The sequence below is a fragment of the Canis lupus genome, chromosome 7 (assembly GCF_003254725.2).
Source record: "Canis lupus dingo isolate Sandy chromosome 7, ASM325472v2, whole genome shotgun sequence".
In the NCBI taxonomy this organism is placed as follows: Eukaryota; Metazoa; Chordata; class Mammalia; order Carnivora; family Canidae; genus Canis; species Canis lupus.
The window spans coordinates 6776708-6802073 of NC_064249.1; the positions used below are offsets into that span (position 1 = coordinate 6776708).

The window sequence follows — 25366 nt, forward strand, 5'->3', positions numbered from 1 at the left end:
TAATAAAGCAATTCCTAGGTAGTAAGGAAAGCTGTTCCCTTCTTCTGGTCTAAATTGTTCAGGAAAAAAGGAATGGATAAATCTCTCAGGGTAAGCTCTCTCGGAGGACGGTGTCTAATTTCCCTTTCACTTGATTAGCCTCTGAGTCTGCTCACCAAAGGCTACAGTGGCCAGAGTTTTGTTAGTCTCCTGCAGAAATGAAGGCTCCTTCGCTTGCTTGCAGGAGGCCGAGACCTCGGAGTGACTAGCTTCAGAGCCCAGAGTCACCGAAGAGGCTCCCCGGAGCAGCGCTGATGAATTCTTCTTACACAAAGACCAGAGGTTAGCCATAGTTGCAATTAGTGATTTGTGTTAATTGGCTTATCCCGGATTACATATACTCTATTTCTCTTCAGTAAGGGCACCGTGTGAAGGTGACCACATGCTAAAGATTTTTCAGGAACAGCTGCAATTTTACATGCTGTTTTCCCCCTCCTTATATTTTCCAAAGTACACTCATACTTGTCAAACCATATGTCCCATTTTTATGTTTTAAAAAATATGTTCCTTGTAACTATCAGATTATTTATTTTGCCATGGAAACACTTCTAGTCCCTGATAACCCAGAAACCAGAAGAAGAAGAAAAAAAGGCCTTACTTCTATTTACTTCACAGATTCGGCCCCAGCTCCACCCAAGCCTATCAATCCTGAGATTCCAGGCTGGAGGATTTCAATATAACTTGCCAGGTAATATCAGTTGCACTTTCTTTCTCTTCAATGAGCAAGACTGACCACACCGCTATTCATTCGTGCCTCTGATGATTCGGGTGTGCTTGCTTTTACTGGAATGCCCTCACATGCCAAGGAGGGGTTATTTGTGGCTCCCCACCGGCTAACACATGTTACCATTTGGGCTACGCAAGGGAATATGCGTAGCTCAGTGGAAACTCTTCCCCATGGTTTGGTTAATACCATACATTTGTGATGAAAATCACTGCATCCCACTGAAGAAGCAACATATTCTTCTTGGGGGCTTTCAGTAAAGATGGAGAATACGTGTTGTGGATGAGAGGAGATATACCATATTGGCCTGGCCTGTGCCATCTGGGAACCTGAAGACTGTTGGCAGAAGGGTCTGCACAGACAGGCCTGCTGGTGTCTCACCAAGGGCTGACACAGTCACATCAGGGCTCACCTGGGGTTCACCTGTCAGTGCTCAATGTCTAGTTGAGTACTCGGCATTGAAGGCCCTCAGATACCACATAAAGGCCAAGTTCCAGGCACCCACATGGAGTGTAGACCACAGAGGCAGCAAAGGCCTTCTCCATCTTTACAGATAGAATTGACTGTGCAAGTGGTTACTTCCTGAGGTAAGGACATAGGTCTTGGGAAAGCCAGCAGAGACACGATTAGATCAATTCACTCCTCAGAAGCCTTCAGTGGTCCATCATCCACTCGAAACTCCTCGGCTCAGCATTCACAGCCCCAAATACTCTGATCCCCACACACTCTGGCGACACTGCCTCCCACTATCCTCACTCACTTGCTCCCTGGGAAGCAGTATGGAAGTATTCCTCATCCTCTGACATGTCCCGAGCGCTCCTAGTCCCATAGAACTCTGCCTCCCTTCACGATTTCCTGTTAAAGTTCCTGTGTCTAGATCTGATACCGGGAGTGGGAGCAGGCCTGGCATGGGGAACAAGTTGGAAAGTGAATGTGAAAGAGTGGAAGATGGTGCCGGTAAGAAAAAAAAAGGTGCTACAGAACAATTTCATCCAGGTTCTGTTCTAAGCATTCCATATTTAGACTTTCCTTTAATATCTGGAGTGCTCACCATTCCTAAGTGAGTTGGTTTAGTGGGCTAGCATCATCCCCACTCCAAAATGGGGACGACCCTGAGCCCATAGTCTTTGCTTTTTGGCTTTCTGGTTGACTTTTACTGTCCTTGGGAGAACCTACTAGTCCTGTCTGAGTTCCTCCTTGGAATGGAGATATGAAAGGGACAGGAGTTCTGCATGGACACCTAAGTGACCAGCCCCAATGCCATGCTTCCAGGCCCTGCTTAAGTCACACCAACTTTACCAGGAATTCTTGTTCTCCTTGGGAGGAATTAATTTCTCCCTTCCCTTAATCCCATAGCATTGTATTACTTGTGATAAAGTCTCTACTTTAATATGGCTTCTACTTGATCTCCTTGACTGAGAGCTCCATCAGGGCACGAACCCTATCTATTCAGGTTTGTATGTCCTGAGTATTGCTGGACACATAGGAGACCCTAACACATTAATTGAATTACTTGAATTTAACTAATTTGTACAGAGAGCTGGGAACGTTCTAGGTCATGTCATGTGATAGATCTTTGAACTCTGTCCCCAGAGATGGTTTGCGTATGTGTGTGCGTGTGCGTGCATGTGCACAAACTTGTAGGATGGAGGCCCCAGCTGGAAGAGGAATTTGGAACAAAACTTTATGGAGATAAAACCAACTATAGGGATGCCTGGGTGGCTCAGCAGTTGAGCATCTGCCTCCAGCTCATGGCGTGATCTGGAGGTCTGGGATTGAGTCCCACATCAGGCTCCTTGCAGCGAGCCTGCTTCTCTCTCTCTCTCTCTCTCTCTCTCTCTCTCTTTCTCTCATGAATAAATAAATAAAATAAAATAAAAAAACAGCTATGACTGCCACTTTTCAGGGAGCCTGGGGTTCTGCTTCTCAAGAAACTATTCCAGATTGAGGCATAAGCTTTTTCTTGATTCAGTTGTTGCTTTCCTCCTGGGGGCCTCAGAGTCTGATCACTCTTAGCACAAACAGAAACTTCTCAGGACCATCATGGTAAAGACTGGAGTTCTAGCTGAAGCTCCTTCTGGCACCCCCCCGCCTTCCCCCTGTGCTCTTGGCACATCTCTCCTGTGTCTCTTTCCCTATCAACTCGTCCCTAAGTCAAGTTTCTCCAAAGACTCCTGGGGCAACAGTACTGAAGGTCCACCGGCCTTTTGATGCCAAAGTGGGCTGTGGCTGCACAGTCTGCCTCTTCCTGGTGAGCTCTGGAGGGCTATGATACTCGAGTGTGCCATGGGGAAGGCTGTGAATGTGGACTCTGAGGGATCCTCCTTCATCTCTTGGGCACAATTGTCATGCATTTGACATCTCAAAAATGACATATCTTTATTGAAAACACTTGTATCAGGCACTGTGCTAAAATCTGGGGGGAATAGAGCTGAGATGCAGCCCCTGTTCTGGAGGACCCCTTAGGGGGAGACAGATGCACAGGCAAATAACTGTGGGACAATATAACAAGTGCAATAGTCAACGTGTGAATCAAGACACAAAAGAGGAAGGGTGACCGAACACAGGATGTTTGGTGTTGGAACTAAAATAAATGCATTGCGTGTCCAAAAACAGGGTAGCATTGATATGCAGTTAGAACCAGAAGAAGCATGTTGCTAGCATGGAAAGAGTTTATCTGCAGAAGTATTAACTGGGGAGCTGAAGAACGCCAAGTACTGAGTACGAAGTCAGGTTGAGCCCTGGCTGTGCTATCGAGGACCTGGGTTCGAACCTAACTCACCATGTCCCAGTTGTGAGCCTTGCACAAGTCCCTTATACCTTCTTCAGAACTTCAGTTACTACTTTCCTAATATGGGAGCAATAATGCCCACTCTGCAGCATCCATATGGGAGTAAGATTAAGACATGGAAGGAAATGTCCTCTGGAGTCACCACAGTGATACACACATGATAGGTAGCATTTTTATATCATGGGAAGGGAGGGAAAAGAATAGAACCTTGAAGTGTGAGGCAGGTGGGTCCTGTAGACTGGGGTTCCACTGGGAGGAGTTTGTGATTAATGTGGATGCTGAAGTTTCCCAGACGCAATGGGCCTGCAGAGTGTACCGCGTAAACACATCATCCTTGCCTTGGTCTGGGGCGCTCAGAGTTTCCATGCTGTAGAGTTGGCAGTATGGCTGTTGACAGTTTAAGAATGGTTGCCTCTCTTGGAGATTGAGTAGCTGTTGAAAACTAAAGTACAATTTGATTTTTGCTGTCAGATAGAGTTAGACCAGGAGAAATTTTCTGTAAAACACATGTGCAGTTTGGGGATGATTTGTGATCATTGTGGCTTCAGGTTTTACATGTTTTGCACTTGCCATGTTGATGTACAAATTCAATTTCAGTTCTGACACTCAGAAGACACAGAGGCCTAATTGTGCGTCATACTCTTTATTAAACTTGTTTCCTGATGATGCCGAGAGCTTGGAGCTACTGATTTAAATGTGTTCAGGTATTACTGGTAACAATGAATGGAGATACATCCAAGGGGGTTACTTGCCTAGGGTACAAGCTTGCCCTCTGCAGAGCAGGGTGCGTGTGGGTTTGTTGTCAGGCAGAGGAACCCAGCATCCGAGCAGAACTGGGTGGCATGAGGCCCCAAGAGACCAAAGCCATAGAATAGGGGAAGAAAGTCTGAACTTTAAGCAAGTAGAGAAGCAAACAGAGGGTTATTGTACCTGAAGCTTACAATGAAATGAATCAAGAGGTTAAAAGGTGCTAAGATTCATTTTAAGTGTGAGCACAGAGTGTGACATGTGTAAAGGAAAGTAGAAGGGGGAAGGGAGGGGGGATTTAAGCTGTGGGGAACACAGGAAGCATGGGGGGCTTGCTCTCCTTTTAGAGCCACTGCACCTGCAGGGGTGGACCTGACTGCCTGGAATACGGGTGGAGGCGGATCTAGTTCTAGAGAGTGTTTGAAATTTCTCCAGGAGAAGTACATCCTTACACTCAGCATTAGTTCAGCCAATATTTCTTGAGCATCTATTATGCAGAAGTCATTATCCTAGACTTTTGGGATACATCAGTGATGAAGGAACCCCCAAATCCCTGCTGCTGTAAGTTAGCATTCTAATAGGGTATGAAGATAAAGGAAAATAAGTCATAAGCATAATAAACAACTAAAGTATGCAGTATGTTATAAAAGGACCAGTGCTGTGGAGGAAGAAAAGAGAGTTCAGGGTTTGGGGAGAGTATGGGAGTGGGCACGGGATGGGGCCAGATGAACTTTGCATTAGAAAACTAGGGGAAGCCTCTTTGAACAATGACTTGATGTAGTAGGGGAGTGAGCCAAGGAGCCTTCCGAGGAAATATTGGTCAGGTCTGAAAGAATAGCCAGGAGTAAGACTCAACTGGGCGATTTGGTAAGTAAAACATTTGGGCTGGAGGGGAGTGAGTGGGGAACCTGGATAGCAAATCAGTAAGAAATGAGGTCAGAGAAGCTGGGGAAGAGGACAAAGTGCTACAGGGCTTATAGGAAATTATAATAGGGATGTTGGCTTTTACTTTGAGGTCAAGCATTGACTAGTTGGAGCATTCTTTCTTAGGTACAAATGTCCCTAGGACAAATGTGTACCTTGGGTGACCAACTGCTAATTAGGAAAGCATTTGTCAAGGAATGTCCATCTTTGTTGATAGGATGGAACTAGAACTTTCAGAGCTTCCTCCCTGTGCTAAACTGATGAAGAGGAATGGAAAGGTAATCCTGGGATATCTAACCCAAACTCATCTAGCTCACTTGCATTCATATCTCTGGAATGAAAGCGTTGAAGTCCCATTTAGATTTCCTTTCATTATTGATCTGCATATGGCAGGGTGCCTGTTGATGGAATGTTGCCTCTGTAGTCCTCTTGCAACTGTGCTTCTCTCTCCCCTCCCTTTCAGGTCGGGAGGCACTGGAGCACTCCAAGAGGGACGGGGTGAAAAAGCGTGAGCACCAGAGGAAAGAACTGGCAACCAGCCTCTGGCAGTCCCAGGAGCCTAGCAGGTCAGCACCAATCGTGTCTTCCTCCCTCTACCCGAGATGATCTCCACACAGCCAGGGGGAAGAGACAAAGACAAATAAAGGACTTTGGACCTGCTGTTTACTTTCAAGGTGTTGCATTTGGTAGCCTGTCAAAAGATAATTTCCTAGGAGGCTTGATCCAGGAGGACAGAAAATCAAACTTGGGGTTTGTGGGGGGATCTGGATGTCTGGGGGAGGGGGGCAATTGAATCCCCAAATGTTACTGGCTGGACAGCTCATTCTTAACCCAAGTCTGGAAAAATGTTTTTCTTTTCAAAAAATGTGTTGGAAGCCTCTTGCCTTGCTTATCTAATGTTGTTTTAAGGACAGAAAATGCCAACTACATGTGTGTCTTTAGGAAATTCTGGGAAATGAAATAGAATATTCCAAGTCAAACTTAATGGTTCCAAGTTGAGGCCAGGCATTCTCTTGGGAAATCACCTTGTTCATCTCTTTGAGATTAGGTAGGACTGAATCCCTCCCAAGCTGGAGGGTGTGAGAGCTGTGTGTGTGTGTGTGTGTGTGTGCACGTGAGCACACGCATCCGCAGGTATATAATAAAGCCATCTCCCAGACTTCCACAGGCTTCCTCACTGGGAAGACTTGCCTCTATCCAAACGAAGCTTCTTTTGCTCATAACCCCTAGTAAGCAGAGTTTCTAATGGAATAAATGCAAAGCAGTAGCTTCAACCTTCCTTCGGATGGGCCTGGCTTCATTATATGGAGTCGAGATAGACGATAGTCTACACACTATTATTTGAGACACTCCTAACCCCATGTATTTCCTCTGTGACCTATTACAGTGCCCCAAATAGCATTACAAGCAATTCATTTCTTTGCTCATTGAAGCCTCATTAAGAGACAGGCTATTAAAATGTAAATATCTGCCAGATAGTAAGCTTCAGGTAATGCCTTTTTGCTCTGTTATGACAGCTAGTTTGGGCTGATGAGATTCTTTAGGGAAGAAGTCTTTGAAATCCTGCAGAGGTGGATTAGAATCTTGGTTCCACTATCTAAGAGCTGTGTGATTTCGGCAACTTCTATAGCATCTCTGTTTTCTCTTCTGAGAAATGGGGGAAAATAATCCTGGCCTTCACTTTTGCCTGAAGATGGAATGAAGAAATGAGAATAACACATTTTCCACAGTGCTTGAAACATAATAAATAAATAACATCAGTATTATGGTTAAGTGCTTTGGGATGGAATCTAGGATGATTGGGGGCAGGGTTACTGGGAGCAGTACCAAAGCTCCCAAGGAAGAAAAGACCTCCATCCTTCAAAACCTTTATTTTATTTCCTTGGCTGGCCCTCCCCAAGAGCCCCGTCTGGAAGGTGTATGCAGGAAAATGAATGAGTAGAGAAGGAAGGATTCAAGTTTTTGTTTCCTCCACGTCCCTCAATTACTGTTCCCTGAACATTACCATTTTTCCTCTCTCCTTACTTTATCATGATTTTCTTGACCTACTACCCAGAGAACACTGAAGAAAGAAACTTGGCTTTTAGCACGAGGATCCCATCACGTGGGCAACGGGGCAACCAGATGCCATTCTGAGTGCTGCATCAGAGTGGGTGAGACTTGGGCCTCATAGCCCTGGCACAGCCCAGACTCCATTGTGCCAAGGCTCATGCTGCGTGATCACGCTGCTTCCTCTTCTGAAGTCTGCTGTATCCACAGATTTAGGAACCAGCTTGATGGAAGAGAGTGGCCACTGGGGAGTTTTGGAGCATCAATCCGTGCATGCCATCTGTGGCTAGCTTTATATAGTGCAGGGGAAAGGGACAGATCGGGATAGAATGGTTGGCTTTGTTTGACTTTGATGGGAGGGAGGGGGGGCAGGAGGAGTGAGGATGCTAAAATTGCCTGGGAGTGGGAGATGATCATCCGTTCTCCCCCACTTTTTTCCTCCACTGTGTTGGAACCAAAGTAGCCTCCAGTTTCTCTGGAGAGGAAAGCAGAGGCAGTCACATCTGGCGATCTGATGGTCATAGGAGATAGCGATGTGGGCTTGAACTGGTGGATTGTGAGACAATATAAGAGGTTGCTGTTATTGCTGGATAATAGGGAGAAAGATAAGAGGCAGGATGCTACTGCTGGGGGTCATCAGGTCATCCCCTGTCTCCACAGGTATGAAACAAATCCAGATAGCTGGAGAACACTTGGGTGGAGATCTCTCTTCTTCATGTACTGCAGGAAAAAGGCTGCACTCTGCAGGGCTGTGTTTCAAGGGGATACGTTTACTCGATAATCTTAGGACCATTGGATCTCAGCTCTGCAAATGAAAGTATTAATTCTGTGCCACACAGGAGATAACTACTCTGCCTTTTTGGTCAAGAGATAACCCAAGATAAAGAGTTCCAGGAACATGCTTGAGATCTAGTGGGTAGAACTGAGCATTGCACCTGTCCTGAAATCCCAGCTCTTACATCTCCCTTTCTGAGTGGTTTTCTCCACCACTGGGAGTAGTAATCGCTCTCCCCTCTTCTTCAGGCCAACTGGATACTTCTGCCATCGTACAGGGTACGATGCCCTCCCTATTAGACTGTGAGACCTTTGAGGGCCATGTCTATTCTATTCATCATCATATCTTCTGTACCCTGCTCTGTGCCTGAAGGAAAACAAGTGATCTCATCTCAAACCTTCCCCAGGCTTGTAGGGTGGGGAGGGGAGTCCACGGCAGAGGGGCCCCTGGACTTCCATCAAAGTTTAGAGCAGCTCGTGCTAATGACATTTCAGCCTTTCGGGAACATTCTCTCTCTTTCAATAGATTCAGAGTCAGAACTGTTGTTGGTAAATGACCCAGTGAGGTTTCCCTGGAAGGTTATCTTGAAGTTGGAGGGTTCTCTTGGTCTCTACAAGAGAGCCTTCACCAGGATCAGTTTATTCTTTCAACTTTCTAACCCTACTTTGAAAAGAAAGGCTTCACATTAAAAACTTGATGGAAGGGGTTCCCATTCTCAGTCCCTGTTTCTAGAAAGGATGTTACTATTCTTTGAAATATTGCTTTCCTTATTTTTTTCTCCTTTCCAGAAGGATTAGTGAATCTCTAAGTCCTGGCATGTGCCTCATGTTTTAGTAGGTTTCCAAAAAAGATAATTATACTCAAAGTGCAGCAACATCTGTGAAGGTATTCGGTTTCTAGATCAGTATAGGTAAAATCATTCTCTCCTTCCCCATACTTGCTCCTTCTGGAACTATCAACTGGTGCGTCTCGTTGCAAGGAGACATGTGGTTCAATCCAGAAAGAGTAAATTATATCAGTTTGCAATGATGTGTCTTTGGGCCTTTCACAGGAACTCAAGGCTCAGTCAGTATGGAGTAAGAAGCTGGTGTTAGTATGAGGGGAACATGCTCTTAGCTTAGTGCCTTCACATATTACCCTGGTGATCTCGGGCAAGCCCCTTAACCTCTTTAGACCTCAATTTCCTTACCTGCAAGTACTGCGATAGCAAGTGCTAGAGCCACCTTGCAGCACAATTGGGGATTAAATTTACATGCTTCCCAGGGGCACCAGGGTGGCTCAGTTGGTTAAATGGCTGACTCTTGGTTTTGGGTCAGATCAAGATTTCAGGGTCCTGGGATTGAGCCCAGTGTTGGGCTCTGGGCTTCTGCTCCCTATCCCCCACTCTCTCTCTATCTCAAATAATTAAAAAAACATTTAAAAAACACTTGAAAAAGATTTAGATGCTTCCCATAAACCTGGTTAATGCTCCAACAGAGAGGGGACAGTGTGTTACTTAGGAGGCAGTGTGCAATGGTGTACCCTACATGGGTTTGGATTAATTCGTTCAGCCATAAGCTTGGATCCCAGCTCTCACCTATTTATTAGCTCTGGAAGCCAATGACCTTCCCTATGTTTCATTTTCTTTGGTTATTAAATGGGGATAATGATATAAATGTCTAAGAATTGGTGTGTGGGTGACTGGTGGTAGCACATGCCCTCCACCGATGTTTCTTTCAGGTACCATCCCATTTGTGCCTGTCACTTGAACTTGATTCCACTAACTCTTTAGATCATAACTCTTTCTGTTTGGTACAGACTAACCAGTTGTGGGTTTTGGGGATGCTTTATCAAAATCTACAGGGCATTCAAGTGAGTTCTTCCTATACTCTTTTAGAAAGCACATTCTAAAGCCCATTTCTTGGGCTCACTATTATTCCATAGGTCTAAATTCATAGACTTTACAAATCATAGGGATCTCAATTCAAATTCCTACAGAGGCCAGGAGACAACCTAAATGTGTGAACTGGCCCATGTAGCAGACACTAGGAATAATGAGGTCTACAGTATTCAATTGTCTCCATCTAAGGGCTTTCAAATTAAGATTTAAAAAAAATAAAAACAACTAGAAAAGTACTCTTCAAGACAAACTGCCTGATTTGGCTCAAAGGAGACTAGTTCGAGACTCATATTTTACCACTCTTCAGTTGTTTAGGTTAACCCTAATGTTGGAGGGGCTAGAGTGATTGGTACTCCTATACACCGCTGCTGGGCACACAATTTGGTATGACCATATCTTATAACACAGTGTGACATTATTCTGTAATTAAACATTCACTTTCTCTATCACTTTGCAACTGTAATGCTCCATATACCCAAGAGATACTTCTCTAGGGGGATACCAAGATGTATGTATAAGAATATTCAAAATTTAAAAAAAGGGGGGCTCCTGAGTGTCTCAGTTGGTTAAATGTCTGCCTTCTGCTCAGGTCATGTTCCCAGGGTCCTGAGATTGAGCTCCACATCCTGCTCTCTGCTCAGCGGGGAGCCTGCTTCTCCCGCTTCTCCCTCTCCCTCTAACTGCCACCCACCCTGCTTGTGCTCATGCCTCCCTCAAAAAAAATTCATAGTAACACTGTTCCATAACAAAACTGTAAACAACTCACGTACCCACTGATGGAGAAGTGGGTGAGTGAACTGTGATAAAGTTGGTCATATGTGGAATAATATCTGGCAGATAAGAGGGATAAACTACAGTTCTGGGCAATAATATGGATGAAACTTAAAAATATGATATTAAGTTTTTAAAAGGTAAGGCACACATAATTTATGTAGCATGATGCCAATTTTATATAGTTAAAAACTAAAACAAAACTATGCTTTTTAGAAATGCATCTAAAAGAAAGCAGATGGTTTCCTGTAGCATGGGGCTTGGGGTGTGGGATGGGGAGTGTATGGAACCAGAGAAGACTACAACACTGAGAGGTACAAGTTTCCGTGAAGGTTCTAATTTTTTTGTGTTGTCTGTGGGCACATGGCTGCTTCTTACATTATTTAAAGAAAAAACAAGACAAGATAAAATATTCTTTGTACCTTTTAGAATGGTGTCAGAAACAAATGAGTACTTTAATGGAAAAGTGCTTTGTAAACTCTAGCATACAACATAAACGTAAGGGGTTATTATGATAAAGAGATTGCTAACACTGATAACTCCTTGCTGCATTCCTGGGGCGTTATTATGGGTTATGCATTTGGAGGAGTGTGTGTCTGGGCAATTTGCAAGACCAGACTCACTCCTTCCAACTTCTTGCCATTTCCTCCCCTTCACTCTCTGTACTAGTGAGCATGCTCCCAGGGAACAGACACAGACACACAATCAACAAAAACAAAGGTCAAATTATAAAAGTAAATCTCACACATAATTGCACTTGCCCCTTCCCTACACACACACACACACACACACACACACACACACCTATGCTGTAATCCAGCTAGACATGACTTCTGGATCCTCTGTTATTTTGGGTTATTGATGACACTGTATTTCTCTAATAAAGCAGGTAATAATCACTTTCTGAACAATGATTGATTCTGCTCCCCTATTTTTTCTAGGTTGCAATTAAATAGCCATGCAAATAGTTATATATAATATTACTAAAGGAGAGATGACTACTTTAGGTGAGAGAGAGAAAGATGTTTGGTTACTCTCTATTAGGCATCTGTCTGCCATGTGCCAGGCACTGTACTTGGGGCTGGACATATGGTATGAAAGCAGCCAGCCTTTGGCCTAGGGGGAGCTCGCTGGCAGGTGGGCAATGGGATCACTCTAAAGGTGGTGAAACATCTTGGCTAAGGGGTCTCCTCGGTGTCCTGAAAAAGCACCGACAAAGGAGCCTTATCCAGCCTAAAGAGTGAGGGAAGGGAACCTAGAGGAGGTGAAAGCTAGCTATGAAGTAGGTGAAGTTGGAAAATTGAAAGGATGGACAGCAGGGGTGCCTGGGTGGCTCAGTCAATTAAGCAGCCAATTGTTGATTTCAGCTCAGGTCGTGATCTCAGGGTCCTGGGATGGAGTCGCACTCCAGGCTCTGTGCTCAGCAGAGTGTCTGCTTGAGATTCTCTCTCCCTCTGCCCCTCCTCTCCATTAAATAGATAGATAGATAGATAGATAGATAGATAGATAGATAGATAAATATTTTAAAAAAGAGAGAGAAAAGGTAGGGCAGGCAATGAACAATACATTGAGAACATAGAATACAAGAGTAAAGAGAGAGTATGGCTACTGGGGGCCAGTGGAAGCTCCTGATGGGTGGACTAGAGGGTGTGTGGTTGGGGGAGAAGGGAAGGGGTGAAGCCCGTGAGGAAGGCAGGAGCCAGTTAATGAAAGGCCAAGGCCTTTGGATTTTATCCTAAAGTCAATGGGGAGTCATTTAAGGATTTACCAGGGGAATGACATAAGCAGATTTAAGTTTTAGAAAAATCACCCTGGCAACAGTATTGAATTTTAGGGGAAGGGACCAGAGGCAGCAAGACCATTAGGCAATGGTTTCCCTATTCTTTCCAAAACATTGTCACTCCTTTGGGTCAGGGCAGGGGCCTAACCAAAAGATTCTGTGGGAAGTCATCTTTTATTCATTGCTTAAAATATCAGGTACGAGGCTGCCTGAGTAGCTGGGAGTAGAACAGTGAAGTTCTATTTCAAGTCTTCCTACTGCTTTGCTATCTTGACAAGTTCTTCCCTGGACCGCAGATTTCTCTTCCGTTATATAAGGAAAGGCATTTGCAATGCTTCTTTCTTCTGGAAGGAATACGATGGCAGTTGCTCCTGAAGGTGTCTGAGTTTGTTAGAAAATGGAACCACCCACATGCCATTTATTATTCCTATTTTGGAGAAACATTCAACGTTGCACTCAGGAAAGGAGGACTTCTAGGTATGCTTTCTTTCTCCAAGCCGGGTCACCAAATTCTCTTCCTGCCTCTCCTGATGGCCTCTGCTTCTGGCTCTGAGAACCGTGGGTCCCCAGGGCTTTGTGAAGTCGTGTCTCTTCTTTTTAATAAGATTCATGGTTAATTAACAAATCTTTGGCCTTACTAATAAAACAAGTTTGGGAAGAGATCATTCTGCTTCATGACTCCCTAGGACATCAATGAGGGGACAACAGCTTGAATTGGCTCTTTGGGTCACTTTCTGATGTTTGAAAATAGCCCCTTCCTGTGATCTTTGGCCCAAATGCTGGATTTCTTGAGGTTGGTCTCATTTACAGTGGCTGTGGTATCCACAAATTTTCCTAGTCCAAGAGGACTCCCTGGTCACATCCAAGCCCACCAGCTGTGGTGGTAACCTTGGAAACCAGACACCTCAGGGTGCTTCCCCAAATGATAAGATGTGGCACAAACTCCCATCTCTCTGGCATAGTTTAGACCACTTTTCCATGGAAGCAGGAGCATAGACAAGTGGACGCGGGATCATCTTGGTAGCCTAAGGATCCTTGTGTTGAATTCTTTGGAGTCAAAATAATAGCATGATTGGCACAGAAGGTTGGTTTTCAGAGAAAACATATCTAATATTTAAGGAGTCATAACCATGTGCCAGGCACTGTTTTTGAGCAATTTACATCTATTAACTCATTCAATCCTCATAATAACCCTATGATAATCGGCACTTTACAAAGAGGTGATAAATGACTTGTCCAAGGCTCTTCAGCCAGGACACGGAGGACTTGGGCATAAGCTTCCTTCCCGTTCTACATTCTTCACCTTGGCATGAAATTGTCTCCTGTATAGACTCACAGGCCCAGGATTTTGAAATGACCTCAAGTGATCACATGCTCCAGTCCCTATCTCTAGGCAATTGAGGTTTTGTCATATGTTTTCTACTTACAAAGCAACGAAGGCCCAAGGGGTTAAGTAACTTGTCAAAACATGGAGATATTAAATACTTGGAGGGAAGGGAGTCCCCCTTAAAGGGTCAGAGGAGCGCCACTCCTTGCTGGTTCTTTCTCTTTTATCACATGCCAAGCAAAACATGCACTCCCATTCCTTCTTCAGCAATTCTGCTTTTCTTCCCACCCAGGAGTCGGCTTCATTTCCCCTGATTCTCCCAAGCAGGCCACTCAGACCCAGCTCTGGGTTTATATTTGTTTTTTAAAAAGGTTTTTAGAGCCCCACCTGCCCCTCTTTATGACTTATCGACTCTAAAAGTCCTCCGAAGAGGACTTGGCCAAGGATTCCCTCTGTCCCACGACGAGGCCCCCGTGAGGCAGCAGCCCGGCCCCCGAGTGCCAGGGTCTTGTGGGAGGACCTGCTTGCGTGATGGACTGGAGGTGCCAGGCACTGAAGGAAACTGAGTTCCTGAAAACTGTTTCAGTCAAATTTTTACCACCCACCCTTCTATTTTTGCTGCAAATCAGAGGCAAGTTTAGACATCCAGGATCTAGATGAAGTTATTTTTTCTTTCTCTTCATTCAAGGCAGGTAAGGCATATCCTTTCCATCTAAAGACAATGGCAAACCAGCTTCTGCTCTTCATTCTCTTTCCCAATTAAACTCCAGCTATCCTTCACACACACACACACACACACACACACACACACACACACAGAGTGTGTGTGCCCATCCTGATCTTATGGCTCATATCCCTCTCGGATGGGATAAGGTCAGTCTACAATTGCTGGCAAGGCCATCTTCCAACTTTCTGTGTCCAGCACTTTGCGTCGTTGTCTCCCTCCAGGTACTACTCTCTTGTCAAAGCTACTCCAGAAGCTGATTGTGCCAGGAGGCCTCAGGTCCAGGGGAGGGGTCATCCATGCTCCTGGCTCTCTGTCCTTCCTCTTGTGATCTGTCAGGGTCCTCAGCACAAGAGAAGAGCAGGAGAAACTCAGACTGGTTACCTGTGCTTCACACTCAGGGATATCTCTGTTCTATGAAGCAAAACCGAATTCACAAAACCAAGCTTGTGTTCCTATGGCATTACTCAATCCCATACCCAACCCGTTAGTGGGTCCTACCTCCAGAATAACTCTTGAATCCACTTGCCTTTTTTCCAGCCCCCCCACCCCGCCGCCCAGTCCCCACCTTAATCCAAGTGACCATCATTTCCTGCTTGGACAACTGCCGTAGTCTTCTAGTTGGTCTTCCTGCCACCATCTGGAACCCCTATGATTCATTCTCCACCCTGTAGCAAAGTGAGCTTTTTCAAAAAACAAATCAAATCAGTCCTTTGCTTCAAAAGCTTCACTTGCTCTTAAATAAAACCCACCTCCTTAGCATGGGGCATCAAACTCTGTGCGATCTGACCCTACCCTAGCCTCTTCTCGCATGTATCCCATCCCGTATGCTCCTCTCATTATGCACCAACCGTGGCGGCCTCCAGTTGGGTCCTGGCACAGGCCAGGCTTGCTACTTTCTGTCCCAGAGGCCTTTGTGCTTGCTCTCCCTGCTTCCTAGTGCTGCCATACCCATGCTCGTAACATGGATTCCCGTTTATCCTTTTGGTCTCAGATCCAACATCATTTCACACTAGAAATCTTCCCTAATGACCAGGTCTACGCTGGTTGCATCTTGGGCTTCTATCTATCAGATCATTCTGTGTGTGCCCTTCATAACATGTGTGCCCACCTAGAATTGTCTTGTTTAGCTATTGGTTTATCTATCGTTATCAGGCCCTGTGATCATTTTCTGTATTTAGAAATAAGGTTAAGAAAGGCAGGGCCAATGTTTATTTGTTTCCCCGCTAAATCCCTTAGGTGTAGAGCTTAAGCATTCACTAAATATTTGTTGAATGAATGAATGAATGAATCATTTTGACTCTGGACAAATCGAAGTTCTCAAGTTTTGGAGCATCTTTTACACTTTGGGTCATCTATTACACAAGCCAAAAGTTTCACATAGTCTTCTGCACATGGGGACGTGTGTGTGTGTGTGTGTGTGTGCGTGCGCGTGTGTGTGTGAAGTTCTATAGAGTCTGGAGATGCACTTGCTCCAGTGTCTGCCCAGGCACCTCTGTCATTGCCCCCAGGCACCTCACCACCTCCCTCACCTGTGGACTTGATTTCCTGCTTGATAACACTCCTTACAGGAAAAATGAATTTGTTTCTGACTCCGGCAATGAGCATGATTAATGTGTTCTCCTTTGAGTTCAAGACCTCAATTTAAATCCTTTCCTGTTCAACTCGATCAGGAAAGGTTGCATTCTGGATCTGTGCAGAAACAAATCCCTGCACTCACAAAGAGTCAATTATTTCTTGTGCCTTGAGGTCTGCCAACTGAATGGAGCATCCCCGTGCAGTGTGGGATCTGAGTCCACACAGGCGGAGGAGACCTTGAATTTGCTCTTCTTTCCCATTGCCATGGACATCAAATAGATTTTTTTCCTCCTGTCACAACTTGTTCTTAGGTTGTGACTTCTTCTTCAGGCTGTCCCTTAGAGTTTGTTGGCATTCATAGCTGACTCAGATACTATGCATCTGGGTCGTAAAATACGTGAAATTCAGGGAACTCATAGATGTCCTAGGACATTCCAGTGACATGGGAGCTCAGAGGCTTAGTTCAATCTCCTAATTTGTACTCGTGTTTTAGGCTGGAGTTAGGCTGCCTGTGTTTAAATCCCAGAAATGAACTCTTGGGAAAATGGCTTATTTCTCTGAAACTCTGTTTCGTCCTCTGTAAGATGGGAATGGTGATAATAATCACCTCATAAGGTCATCACTAAGATTAAGTGAGATAATATGGCTCGGAGAAAGCTCTTAACATCTTTAGCTATTCTTGCCATGGCAATGGAAGAGGACACAGAAGCAAAAGTCCCCAAAAGTCAATCCATTAATGGGAGTCATGACTGTTAGAAAATAAGGCCCTTTGAAGCAGAAATAGTCCGTCTTATCATTTCTTCACTTTGGTTCCAACATGTGAAAAATGGATATAAAAGCATTACCCACCTCAGTAGGTTGTTCTCAGATTTAAGGTATCTGATAAATACGAACTACTTGGGATGGTACTCAACACACATTAATCACTAAATAGTAGTAGTAGTAGTAGTAGTAGTAGTAGCAGCATTATTGGTCTATCATATTTGTTGCTTTTTTATTACTTTAATAGTTATTTTAGATTTTCTAGAACTTAGTACAGGGCTTAGAATCTGGTAGCCTCTCAATAAATTTGTAATGAATGAGTCTCTGAACCAGGAGAAGCCATGCCTCGTGGCCACCAGTTCCATGGCCTTTTCTCCAGATCACACGGCCTCAGGCCTTCCAAAATGGTGCTATTCCCGTGGTGGAGTTAGCTTAACTCAGGTTTAAAATATTAATTAGCACCCCCGAACTTCCCAGGCATTTTCCCTGCAACTGTTCTGTAGCTCAAAATCAAGCCTTTGCCTTTGAGATAGACCACTGTCAGCTTCCGGGGGCAGACTACATTGGTGGCCACCTACCTTATCAACTGCCTGCTGCCTTCTGGCTACTTCCAGTAAATATGATTCGCTCTCCGTTCCCTTTTGTGCATTTGGTCAGCACTCTTGGTTAATTCTGACCCATAATTGTCCAAACTCCTGTCTCCTTTCTGTCTTTTATTTTTACCTCCCCCTGGCTAATTCCGTAGCCGCATGTGCTCTGTGCTTCATCTCTCCCTTGGGTCCTGCTAGACGGGGGCGTTGTTGCTCTGTCTGGGCTCTTCTAGCTAGCTCTGACCAGACCCTAGCCTTCTCAGTCACTCTCCTGGACCCCTGTTGTCTCCTCCGTGTGCCCTTATTTCTCTGACCGTGCACCCGTTGGCGTCATAATTCCACCCCTGGGCATCACTCACTCTCCTGACCCAAGCCCTTCCTACCCCCACAAGCCTAAATATCACTTTCCTCCCAAATTCACAATATGCCATGTGCACAGAAAAAGGCAATCCCCATCTGGCTCTGGGAAGTTTTTAGAGATTTTCACTTAAAATATTTAATTGCTTAAAATCCCATAATTCACAGTCACTTTGGAGAGGGGGAGAGCTTTTGCTATTTGGATCTTTCCGTCTTTTATCTTCCACTCTTGCTATTCCAAGTGTGCTCGGAGGACCAGCAACAGTGACGTCTTCTCAGAGCTTGTTAGAATCGCAGAATCTCAGGCCCCACTCCAGACTTACTGAATTGGAAACTGCCTTCCAACAAGACCTCCTCGATTGAGTTGTCTCCATGTTAAAGTTTGCAAAGTGCAACCACCTTTCTCAAACGTCATGGTGAAGGAGATTCCCCAGGGTTCTTGTCAAAATGCAAATTGCGGGGTTCTACAACCAGAGAGTTGACTCAGTGGGTCTGAGAGGGCACCCAGAAACTTGCCTTTTGTCACACACCCTGCAGGTGGCTTTGATCCAGCTGAAGACTACACTTTGGGAAATGCTGCCCGCGTCTAAAAGCATCCTGGGTCTCATGTCTAGCTTTTCGAATGTTGTGAGCAAAGGGTAGGCATTCACTTAAATCTTTATTGCATCAAATTGAATGTCTCTTGTTTATCCTTGCTTTTTTTCTGGACTGAAAAAGGGGATCTGAAGGCAATCATTTTAGTACTCTGGCTGCTGGTTGAGTATATTAATCCTGTGTACCTCGATTAAGGAGCTAAATTCCTGGGGCTTCCCTGAGATCTTTATTAAACCCCTATTTTTGCATGGGTTCATTGTTCTGCTGAGTTCTCCAGTTTCCTGCCAGGTAGATAATGATATCAAATAATCTGACCAGCGCCCTACCTGGTTTTTCCAAAAGCCTACCTCAAAGCTTGTGGGTGTGAAGGAGCTTCTCCCAGACTCAGGGTGTGTGTGGCGGAGAGACTCCAGGGCGGCCCCGTGATCCCTGCCTCCTGGTATTCACAGCCTTGAATGAGTCCCTCAGCTCCAGGGCGGGTGGAACCTGTCACTGCCTGCTAACCCGCAGAATGTGGCACGAGTGCTGGGCTACCCCCTGTGTAATAACCAAGCACATAACGTGATGACGTTACATTACATGAGACTCCATCTCCATATTGACTCTAGACGCTCTCCTTGCTGACAATGAATAAAGTGGGTCATGTTGAGGAAGGCCTCGTGACGAGACCTTGTGGGTGGCCTTTAGGAATCCCAGCATAAAATAGTTGTGCGGATACGAAGGCTGCCCAAACCAGGTGAGCTGGGAAGCAGATTCTTCCTTGGCTGACTTCTGGGTGAGAGGCCAGCCCTGGCCAATGCCACCATGACTGTCACCATGCCAGACCTTAAGTCAAGGACCCAGCCTGGTCAGCCTTGGATTCCTGTGAGATGGCAGTGCATGTTGTTTCAGCTTACAGGTTCGTGGTAACTGGTTCCACAGCCCTCCAGGAGGAATACTCTGGTAATGCCCACTAAGTTGACCTGCAAGAAGACAGCTCAGTTGGTTGGATTAGCAGGAAATGGTAACCAGTAGGCGTGAGGGTGGCAGCAAGAGGGTGGCCTGTACCTGGTTTTCGACTTCATAGTTCTCAGCAAATGAGTGAGATTGCAGTGGTCCGTTGAGAGTTTCCCTTCCCTTCCCCAGGGGCTATTTTGTCTGTCCTTCCACAGTGCCTCAGTTTCCACCCCTAGCCGTAATCAAACATGACGTTTCCACTTGGGTTAATAGAACCAAGGTGACAAGTGATGCATGACAACATTTAATTAATACCCATAACCTGTTTAAAGACTGGGATAAAAACTGCTATATAAGTGAAAAGTGGTTTTTTTTTTCAATTAATTTTTTCGCGTGGCACACATCATTTCTCTAAGCCTGTCAGATGTGTTAGCTTTCTTCTGAAATCTGCTGATTCAGGCTTCCTTGGGAAACCAAACAAAAGGAGATACACAGAGATGTAAATGCATTTCCCATCCACCAAATAAATAGAGTTTAGAGCAAAAAGGTTATCTTTCTTAACCCCGTGAAGACCGCACCAGATGCAATCTCCCCCTGGCTCGGGATGCCAGACCCTTGCTCCTGTGTGTTTGTGTATGAGAGCAATCTTGATCAATAATTCATTGTGAAATGCTTCCTCTTTCTTGGTACTCCCCTTGCACATCCTTTCAAGAACACTCCAGTCACTGTGGTATGTATATTTAATTGGTTCCAAGACAAGACTTGTTCACCTTGAAAGCAAGTGGCTTTCAGAAGTGAAGGTCAGAGGATAGGGAGCAGAGTAGGGTCTGTCTTCAGCTCTGCTTAGATTTGCCAGAAAGGAAAGGATGGATGCCGCATGCGGCGCCTCTCTGGTAGGACTCTGGAGCTGTGACCTGGCTTGACAAAAAAATAAATTTGGAATCTGCTTTTCAAGTGGAAAAGGTTAAGTGCTGCATAATGCCAGGTGAAAGGCTTTGTCGTGGGCATTTTAGGCTGGGGCATAGCTTGCTTCTCTCCAATCTTTTGTCATCATGTCCCCTGCTGATGAAGAAGACTGTCTGAGCGGGTCCCGTCTCCTCCCCGCCCCTCACTAGAATGCTCTGCAACGAGAAGGGGAGACAAGAACTTGAAAACCCAAGTTCTCCAAACGTGGTTTTATGACTTCCATAGTCAGCCTAGGACTCTGAGGTGGTGTTTTACATTATGGGTTGCGTTTTAATGATACACAGGCACAAGGGGGGCGGGGAGTAGCTGGAAGATTTGGGGAAGAGGCTGCTGGAGAGAGTGAACCACTGACACATTCCTCCGCATCCTCGCCCTCCTGATAAATGTTTCCCAGTTGCATCCATCACCCACTTCTAGCCCAGACTCCTACTGTATCCCATCCCAAGAGGCAAAGTGAACTCTGTTCTGGCAACGTCCACCACTGCAAATGCACTCAGAGCCCCCATTCCTCGCTTTCAGACTCAGAGTTGCCGTTGAAATAAAGCAAACATTAAAGGCAACGCAATGCAACCACACTTCCCAGGCTCAGGTATATTTCTGCCCATGTCACTGCTGGAGTCTTCCAAGGCCTTGGTCCCAGCCCAAGCCCCCTGCATGCGTAGGCTCCTGGAAGGCTGTATGTGGGATGAGAGACAAGGAGATGTCAGGGTAAAAGAGAAAACCTCGGTACGAGAAGGCCCCGTGGAAACTGTGGTCTGCTGATACAGTAGCTTCGTTCCGTTCACAAAATGATGCAGCTCAGAGAAGAAGGAAAGGCAAGATGTCATTGACTCTTTTCCTCTCCATCTTTCAGGTTAGAAAACTGAGTCTCGTTTCCCCACCTTTAAATGTTTCCTTCTATAATGTAAGAATCCGCACCATAAGACATTTTGCAGGTTTTCTCCAAGAGTAATCAAGCAGGTATTTAATGAGCATGATTTGATTATTTCAAATTCCACTAGACGATTTATAAGAAAAGAGGCATGTGGTGGGGTGCACTCCCTGGAATCCAGGTCCTGCCCCCAGGGCTGGGAATGTTGGGGAGAGTCACACCCAGGAAATAGGACAGCGTAAGACAGAATGGAATGGAAACCAGGAAGATGCTATAGTTTCTTACTGTGATTATCTTAGATGTTCAAGGTGCCGAAGAGTAAGACAGACGCCACAGTTAGCTAAGTCTTGTGGAGAACAGAGGATGGAAGACAGACACAGGTTAATTCCCAAACCAATCGCTGGGATGGAGCTCCTGGCTTCCCGGGGCTATTTTTTCTTCTGTATTCTCCTCCTGCATTTTGTCTTTGCTGCTTTCGTTCTGTGCTTCCAAACACAAAGTTGTCAGTTGTCAGTAATTTGGGGCAAATGGCTCCTGTCTGAGCATTTTTTTTCCCACCTATGAAAATGAGAACATCAACCAGTCTTCCAACTCCAATAGAGTACATGTCTCAAAAAGCAAAACCAGGTCCAAAAGAAAGGAGAGCCACCAGTGCAACTCTAGAAAGCATACTTCTCCCAAACATTGGATGAGTCCCCTCCCCTTCCCTCTCACTTCAGCCCTTTCCTGCCCCACACACCCTCTCCGGATGGTAAGTAAAGCTTGGCTGGGCTTTCTAAGGTCCACAGAGGTGTTGTGAGCCTAAGGTCTACAGGGAACTCAGGATTAACACAAACTCTCTCTCTGAATTTGTCTCTGTCACTAACTCTCTTTGTGGCTCCTGGCAAGTCATTGAATGACACCCTCTGGTCTCCGATCCTTCTGGAGGCCAGATGACTCTCAGTTCCCCAGCCTTAGAGCTTTGCCAGCCTTCCCTTTGTTACTGAAAATCAGCACAGCCCTCCATTTCTGCCTAACTGCAGAACGTCGAGCCCCCTACCAGCTTGTCCCCTCCACATTTTTTGAAGGGAGGCTTGTCTGAGGAATGCTCATGTGTTCCACAGACCCATCCTCTTTGGTCCTCATCATCGGCACAGCTATCTTGCTCTGGATCTCTGCTGTGTGGATTGTCCTTACCATCTTGTAACTGGTTTGTTTCCCCAGACTGCTCTCTCTCAGGTTGACATGTAGAGCAAAACTGAGGTTTGAGGGCAACAGAAGGAAATTCCAGTTTAGAATAGAAAATTTTAAAATAGGATACTAAGCAACTTGGGGTCTATTGCTTATAGCATAGGAGTCTTATTCTGGAGCTCTCGAGGGCACACACTCTCTGTCTCTCTGTCTCTCTCCCATGTTATTGGGGTTAAGTACTTGCCTCCCACATGAGTATCTTTGTTCACATTCTCTATTGGAGTCCAGGCCCTTCAGAGTTCTCTGAGGTTTCAAGGGGTGGGGAGAACAAATAAGAAATTGATTTCTTCATCACTGGCCCCCTGAAACACAGTACTAATTTCCAGAAATAAAGATCCATCCACAGTGAAAGCAGAGGCTGACTTTTGCAGAACAGATGAACTTCCCTTGTTTCAAGCGTCTCTGTTGGCTATATATATATATATATATATATAACCAAAAGTTTCATAAGGTGTCTACCTCCTATCGACAAAGAGCTCTCAGACCCCATATATGAATATGTAAATATCTAATTTTTATCTAATATGAATAATTTCTTACATGGCTGAAATATTAATTTCTTCTGCTTCTGGCCATCAATGATTCAGGAATATTGAGGTTCTTTAACAGAACACCCCTTCAGTGCACGGCTGTATATCATCCTCACAGGATCTTCCTGGCTCTGAGAGCCTATAAACTCCTGATTTCTGTGAGGTTTTCCATTTGGAAGAGTCTCTTCTTTTGTCTGTTTTGGGGCGAGCCTCCTTCCCTAGGGTGTGTAGGGAAGTGATAGAGGGTGCTTTCTTGGGAGTCACTCTTGGCTTCTGTGCCCAGTGTCAACCTAAACAAGAGGCAGACATCCAGGCTGCCATGGTGGAAATCCATTCACGGTCTTGGCGGTGGGGTGCCTTGGGAGCCCATCACTTGCCTGCGCTCATTGTCTTTGCTTTTTACCTATTTTGGGAGCAGTCAATCTTAGCCTGTATTTGCAGCCCCAGCAGGGAGCCCATTTCCATCGAAGAGAGAGGACTCCTTTAATAAATCTAGCTCATTTGTGCAGGAGTGGTACAGCCATTGATTAGAGGGCTGATTGGAACTGTGACTTTCTTAGGAAGAAAATTAAGAAAACAGATTAAAGGCAAATGATGGGCAGCTTTGTCATCTTGGGAAGGGGTAAGGGTGATTCTCCTTATACTCTATCTCACCTATGCTGATGCAAGTTTTGAAATATTCTTCAAGATGAATTAACTCCTTCGGGTCACTGTGTTGCCATCCTATACAAATTTTAGAACTGCAAGGGATGTTGGTGGTCACTTGGCTCTGGTCCTTTATTTCATACATGAGGAAACGGAGCATGAGGGGACACGGACATGACCTAGGTCACATGGGCTCCTGCGTGCTGTCCCTCCAGGCGACAGCAAATCGCTGTCCGTGATACAGAAAAGTCTAAAACAGAAGTAGACTGGGTCTAAAGGAGAAATGGAAAGTTGAAAGTACTGATGGTTCTTCCACCTGGTATTGTGGTCGCTCCAACCTGGGTTTCGGCACTAGAGGACAGAAGGACAAAAGAAGGTGGGCGCTTTTTGGCAAAGGGGCTGCTCTGGAGCTGTGGGGCACTGCTGACCTGGTTTCACCCACACTTCCTGCTTGAAACTTGCCCCTTGCACCCTCTAGTCTACCACCGCTGTGGTCCTCCTTCATTCTCCCCCCACCTTTGTCACACATTAGCGGAGCATCTTTTCCTTTTCAAAGTGTTTTGTGGACACTTGGAACCTCAGGAAGCTTCTACAGTTGCTCTGCACAGAATGCCTGGGTGGCTCAGTTGGTTAAGTGTCTGCCTTCAGCTCAGGTCATGATCCCAGGGTCCTGAGATCGAGTCTTGCTCAACGAGGAGCCTGCTTCCCCCTCTGCCTCTGTGCCCTCTCTTATTCTCTCTCATAAATAAATCAATAAAGTTGCTCTTCACTATAATTTTTTTTATGCTAGATCCAACTATAAGGTAATGAGATAAATGAAAAATAAATGTGAGCTTTCCAGTCATGTCGTATGGTAAACTTTCAGAGGGAGAGGAGCTGCATGCATTTGAGTTGGTTGCCCTGAGTGTGACAGATTTTGGCCCTTCTAGGTACTCAAAGAACATTTGTTGACTGACTGACTGAATGGAATGTATGGACATGAGATTAGCCACTTAGAGGTGTCTCTTTGAGAGCTCTACAATGGTGCTATTATTCTTGCCCCTATTATAAGGACTTCAAAACACTGCCTTTAGGTTTAATTTACTCGTCATTCCACATCTTTTACAACAACAAAAAAACAGTTTAAAGTTGACAGTTTGACTTTAAGGCTTAGAGAGCACTCTCACATATATTATCTATTGTTCATAAATAGCCTGCAAAGGAATAGCTACCATTTCCATGTCACAGATGAGGAAACCAAGGCTGAGAGAGTCTATGGACCTACGTTAGGCATAGGGCTTATAAGTATCTGAGTGGGAAATAAATCTGGATCTTCTTACCTTTTAAAAAAGATTTATTTATTTATCTGAGAGAGAAAGAGACAGAGAGCATGTGTGCAGATGTGAGTGCGGGGAGGGGCAGAGGGAGAGAGAATCCTCAAGCAGACTCCCTGCTGAGTGTGGAACCTGACCCAGGGCTCAATCCCCCTAAGATCATAACTTGAGCCAAAATCAAGAGTCAGAGGCTTAACCGACTGCCACCCAGGCATCTCTAAATCCACATCTTCTGACACAGAATCCCATGTCCTTTTCATTGCAGCACCCCGACTCCACATGGCAAGGACTCATGTCCCAGGCGTGTACTCCAACTTTATCCTCCAGAGCTCAGAAAGACTTCTGCCTGTTACCAAAGGCCAAATCAATTCACCCTCAGAAAATGAAGATTTGCTACTGTTAAAGTTACACCGAATTTACTGGAGTCCTAAGATCATACTCTGGATGAGTTAGTTCTGTAAAAA

The 25366-nt window shown here is 45.2% G+C and overlaps 1 long non-coding RNA gene across 1 annotated transcript in view; it reads left to right on the forward strand.

Moving 5' to 3' along the window:
- Positions 1 to 215: 215 nt before the first annotated feature.
- LOC112648554 (uncharacterized) overlaps positions 216 to 25366 on the forward strand; it is a 55865-nt gene continuing 30714 nt past the window's right edge. The window contains exons 1-3 of the long non-coding RNA XR_003129127.3: positions 216 to 321; positions 655 to 727; positions 5689 to 5791. This is a non-coding gene — a long non-coding RNA (uncharacterized LOC112648554). The remainder of the gene's footprint in view (positions 322 to 654; positions 728 to 5688; positions 5792 to 25366) is intronic.